Source organism: Orycteropus afer, unplaced genomic scaffold (genome assembly GCF_000298275.1).
Source record: "Orycteropus afer afer isolate SDZICR_OR568_19922 unplaced genomic scaffold, OryAfe1.0 scaffold00456, whole genome shotgun sequence".
In the NCBI taxonomy this organism is placed as follows: Eukaryota; Metazoa; Chordata; class Mammalia; order Tubulidentata; family Orycteropodidae; genus Orycteropus; species Orycteropus afer.
In genome coordinates this window covers 64,387-70,550 of record NW_006922043.1, presented here as the reverse complement: position 1 = coordinate 70,550, position 6,164 = coordinate 64,387, and positions in this window count along the sequence as shown.

The window sequence follows — 6,164 nt, the reverse complement described above, 5'->3', positions numbered from 1 at the left end:
GTACTCTCAGAAAGTGTGCATCCCCTTAAAAACCTCTTGTACTGGTCACGGCTCTTTGAGTTGCAAAACCCAAACCAGCTGATCTCCAGAAAGGAGGCATCAGCTAGGGTGGAGACAGCCCCAGGGATGGCTGGATCCAGAGGTTGGGATGAGGCAGGCAGTATCTCTGACAGTTTCTTGGCTCTGTCGGTCTCATTCTCTCCTCCTGTAAATGAACCTTCCCCATGCAATCAGTGGAAAGGAAGATCTGGCCACAGAGTTCCAAGCTGATATTGTCCCATGTCAGCAACTCCACATGGACACTCTCTCTGCCTTTTCAGTGTCTGTCAACCTGAGCATGCACATGTACACATGGACATAACACATGGACACACAAAGCCCTCCATCTATATGCAGGCAGACTTCACAGAGATATTTTGGGTTCAGTTCCAGACCACCATGATAAAGCAAATACCACAATAAAGTGAGTCATACATATTTTTTGGTTTCCCAGTGCCTATAAAAATTACATTCTACCATTGTCTATGAAGTGTGCAATAGCATGAAGACAAAGTTTGCAATTTTGTGAGAATAACCAAACTGGGACACAGAGACACAAAGTAAGTGCGTGGTGTCAGAAAAATGGCATGCTCGACACAGGATCGCCACAAAACTTCCATTTGTAAAAAGCATGGTATCTGTGAAGCACAATAAAGTGAGATGCAATAAAACAAGGTATGCCTGTACTGTGCTTTGGGGCCATAATTTCTATTTCTTTAAAAGCTATGATTATGGAGATAATTTCCTTAAAATTTCCTCCCTTCACAGCTGACAGTGTGTTTTCACTAAATCAAGCCCAGTGAATCTCACTGTATCAACTATATTTAGAGGTTTTGTTGTGACAGTTAGTGGAAAAGTTCAGACCTTTTGTAAGATGTTGTTATCACCAACACAGTGATTATCACTAGGTGCTCAGGAAGGGCCCTGCTGCAACTGCTTCTGGTGCAGTGGTAGCAGTCCTCTACTTAAACCCAGGGATCACCACAATGCTCCTTCCCTCCCCAGCACCATAATCCTTTGCATCAATATGCTTGAGTCACCTGGCTTCTCTCTCTACACACTCAAGTGAAACGGCAGCCAGCAGATAGATGAGGGCCCTGCATTGGTCAGCTTTGCCTCAGTAACAAACAGACCTGAGTCTCAGCGTTGTACAATTTATTTCTCACTGGTGTTGCAGAGGGGCTGTGGGCTGGCTGCTGTGACTCTGCCACCTATCTTCTCATTGTTCAGCCAGGGTGAAGGAGAGGTCCCTGTTTGGGACTTCCCACCTTTGTGGCCACACATTAAGACATGCACTAATATCTCAATTATCCACCCTTCTCTTCTTTGGCTCCCCAACCACAGTGAAGATGGCCTAACTATCCCTTTCTAATGACAGGCTCTGGATGGAAGACAGAGACTTTAAAAAGACATCTAACAGAGGGAAATATTTAAGGTGAAATACAAAAATTGCTGCTCCAAAGAGCATTTTTAATTAGCACTTGGAAGTTAGAAAATGTCTTGAGAGAACATGGAACTTGAGGCTCATATTTATTTCTTGCTGGGTTATTATGCTCCCTTTGGAGGGGTGTGAGGGTTGGTCTTTCATCCTCAGTTGCCTCGTGCAGCCTTCATTCTGATCCTTGGATGTTCTGGAGGCTGGACACAGCCTAGAACCCATCCACCACAGTGTTCTCCAGATCTGAGAACATGAGGTGTGACAGCTTGGCTGGGAAGCTGGTATTTAACTGTCTGTCTGTCTGTCTCTCTCTCTCTCTCACCCCAGACAGCACTTCACTGCCTTATTTATTCTACAAATATTTATTGAGCGTCTTCTATGTGCCAGACGTGGGCATCCATCAAGTGAAACCTGCCTTCAGGTTGGAACATTTAAACCAATTAATTCCCCAGTTGCCTTAAATCAATCACTACAGAAAAGCAACTGTGTTTGTCTGAGTCAGGACGCTCAGAGAGGCAGTGTTTCCCTTTGTAACAAGCATATCTTTACACAAAAAACATGAAACCTCCTGGATCATTTTCTGTCAGAAGTCAGATTCTCACTTCCTCTTTCCTCAAAGATTCTCACCACATTCAGGACTGGATAAAGAGCCCTGATGGTGCAACAGTTAAGCTCTCGGCTGCTAATTGAAAGGTCAGTGGTTTGAACCCACTAGTGGTTCCATGGGAGAAAGACCTGGTGATCTTTTTCCATAAAGACTATTGCTGTTGTTAGATGACATTGAGTTAGTTCCAACTCATAGCAACCCCATGCACAACAGAATGAAACACTGCCCAGTCCTGCACCATCCTCACAATTGTTGCTATGCTTGAGCCCATTGCGACAACCACTATGTCTATCCATCTCATTGAGGGTCTTCCTCTTTTTTGCTGGCCCTCTATGTTGTTGTTGTTAGGTGCCATTGAATTGGCTCCAACTCATAGTGACCCTATGTACAACAGAACAAAACACTGCCCAGTCCTGTGCCAGCCTCACAATCCTTGCAATACCTGTGCCCATCGTTGCAGCCACTGTATCAATCCATCTCATTGAAGGCCTTCCCCTTTTTGTTGACCCTCCACTTTACCAAGCATGATATCCTTCTCCAGGGAATAGTCCCTCCTTACAACATGACCAAAGCAGGTGAGACAAAGTCTGGCCATTCTCACTTCCAAGGAGCATTCTGGTTGCACTTCCAGGACTGATTTGTTAGTTCTTCTGGCAGTCCATGGTACCTTCAGTATTCTTTGCCAACACCTCAACTCTAAAATCATCAACTCTTCCTCTGTCTTCCTTATTCATTGTCCAGCTTTCACATACATATGTTGTTGCTGTTGTTGTTAGGTGCCGTGGAGTCAGTGCCAACTCACAGCAACCCCTCCTTGGGTTTCTGAGGCAGTATCACTACAGAAGTAGATTGCCCAACCTTCCTTCTGAGGAGTGGCTAGTGGGTTTGAACTGCCAGCCTTCTGGTTAGCAGTCAAGTGCCTTAGGCACTACGTTACCAGAGCTCCTTTCGCATACATATAAGGTGATTGAAAACACCATGGCTTGAGTTAGGGGCACCTTATCTTCAAAGAGACATCTTTGCTCTTCAGCACTTTAAAGGGGTCTTTTGCAGCAGATTTGCCCAATGCAATATGTCATCTGATTTCTTGACTGCTGCTTCAATTGGTGTTGACTGTGGATCAAGTAATATGAAATCTTCGACAACTACAGTCTTTTCTCCATTTATCGTGATGCTGTTTATTGATCCAGTTGTGAGGATTTTCATTTTCTTTATGTTGAGATGTAATCCATACTGCAGACTGTAGTCTTTAATCGTCATTAGTAAGTGCTTCAAGTCATCTTCACTTTCAGTAAGCAAGGTTGTGTCATCTGCAAATCACAGGTTGTTCATAAGTCTTCCTCTAATCCTGATGCCACGATCTTCTTCATATAGTCCAGCTTCTCAGATTATGTGCTCAGCATACAGATCAAATAAGTATGGTGAAAGGATACAACCTAGATGCTTGATACTCCCTTCCTGATTTAAAATAATGCAGTATCCCTTTATTCTGTTTGAATAACAGCCTCCTGGTCTATGTATAGGTTTCTCATGAGTACAGTTAAGCATTCTGGAATTCCCATGCTTCTCAATGTTATCCATAATTTGTTATGACCCTTTACTTTACTAAGCATGATATCCTTCCTCCAAGGATTGGTCCCTCCTTATAATATTACCAAAGTACAAAAGATGAAGTCTGGCCGTCTTCACTTCTAAGGAGTATTTTGGCTGTACTTCTTCCAAGATAGATTTGTTTGTTCTCTTGGCAGTCCATGGCATATTCAATGTCCTTCACCAACACCATAATTCAAATTCATCAACCTTTCTGTAATCCATGAAACATGAAAGCCTAGGAAATATTATGGGGCAGTTCTACTCAGTCACATGGGGTGGTTATGAGTCGGAATTGACTTGACAGCACACTACAACAGCATTTTCTTATGGTATAGGTTTTCCTGTGCACTGTAGGATTTTACCAGCATGTCTGGATGCTAGGTGCATCTCCTCCCTAAGTTGTGAGAATGAAAAATATCTCTAGACATTGACATATGTTTCCTGGGGATCAAGGGACAGGGAGAGCTGTAGATCAAGACTGGTTGAGAATTTCTAATTGAAATGGATTAATTTTCTTATATTTTGAATATTTTTTGAGAATGTTTAGAAAAACTACCTCCCTCATTTATATGCTGTGAGGAAGGTGTTTATAAGTCATGTGAATGAACATTTTCTTCAGGAAAAAGTCCCATAGAGAAGGGCATTTTTACATGGACTTCTTCCCCATCACATGCATGTCCTCATTTTCTCCATAATTATTGTTAAGTACTATTTCAAGTTTCTATTTTTGTCTAAGCTTTGTAATTCCTGACACATTTCGACAGCCTCTTCCACTAAACAGGGCTTGAATGAATTTTTTGTGAGGGAAAATTTAACTCAGAGCCTTTCATCTAGAACATAACAGGAAAGGAGTGTTCATATCAGAGAGCACTGCTGAAAAAGATGGTTCTCATAATTGCTTCAAAAAGAGAAGGGCCCTGGAGACTGGGTTTGAGCAGGGGGCTCATGTCTGAAAAAGCTGCCCTGGTTTGATAGCTCTTATTCCTGCTGATCTTTCTGATGCTTCCGCTCCTCTTTGCAAGTTCTTCTTGTCCCTGAGAAGCCGGCACCTGTCACCTCCCAACCTCCTTTCCTAGTCTTTGCAGGATCTCCTCACATCCACATTTCATGAGCCTCCAAGGTGAGACCAGTACCAGTGGCCCAGATTTTTTTTCTGAAAGGGATAAATGACCTTTGCAGTCTTTTTATTCTGTGAAGAATCAGAAAGGAAAAATAATCATTTTCCCCTTGAGGCTTTTATATAAATAAGGGCAAAACTAAGAAGTAGAAAATGAAAAAGAAAAGTTTCTAGTTCTTTTTCTTTTAAGAAAAACATGGTGAAATGTGTCCCCACTGTTTATTCTACTAAAGCAGTTTATTTAAATATTTAAGATATAATATATACTGTTATGAGCTATACTACTTTAAAATGCTACAATGGGTATTCCTAAAGTCAAATGAACCCTAAAATTTGTTTCAGGAAAAATAATTGTTATCTTGAGCTGAAAAAAAAAAAGCCTAAACAGAGTATCCCAAAAGGCGTCATTATATTTTTTAAAAAATCCTGACATATTTACTTGAAAAGGGTGAATTTGTGGTCTTCTAGTTTGAAGATGGCTGTGTAAATCAAAAATTGGATCTTTATTCATCTAGAAATCACATCAATGCAGCAAGGAGAAATTTTTAAACTCTGTTCTTAGAAAAAAATTAGGAGATGAGTATAACCTGTAGACCCTGAAAATACATATAAAGGCAAAAGAAAAAAGCTAAAACCAGGCAAAAGTAAAGAGAAGCTTGAAGGGTGGTGAGCTTGTCCAGAGAAGGCAGCACTCAGCACGCTCCAGCAGAAGCTCTCTTGTAGATGAAGGGGGCTGCCTTTGAAAGGAAACCACTTTATCACTTTTCTGTAACCATGGGAAGGGAAAGTGGAGGGAGTCCACCTGGGCCCAGCTTGGTCCAAAAGTTCAAAGAAGGTAGAGCTACACACATCATTACACAGATTGGCTGTATTCTCAGGAAGGTATCCATCTGAGTAGCAGCAGGGAAGACTGTACTGATCCCTTTCTCACAGAGCAGCTTCTTGCAAGTAGCTGGGCCAGAAGAATCAACTCATTTAATGATGGATAGACAAAATAAATTGGCATAGCAGTGGCACAAAGATCCTGCTGTAAATATGAGAAAGAGCACCAAATTTCCTAACAAATGAAGAATACTCATCAGAAAATGTTGCAATGGATCAGTTGAAATTGTGACAAGATATTTTACCATATATTTCTAAAGTTTTAACAAAGTAATTATTTCTACTGATGAAAAAAACATAAGGCAGACATGCAAAATTTTAGGAAAAATGGTACAAGAAGGGAAAATGTAAGCTGGCAAAATTGAGGGAGAGAAAAAGGTGAAGAAAAAATCAAAGAAATAAAAGTTATATATATATATATTTGTTGTTGCTGTTGTTATGTGCCGTCAAGTCGGCCCCGACTCATAGCGACCCCTCCTTGGGTTTCC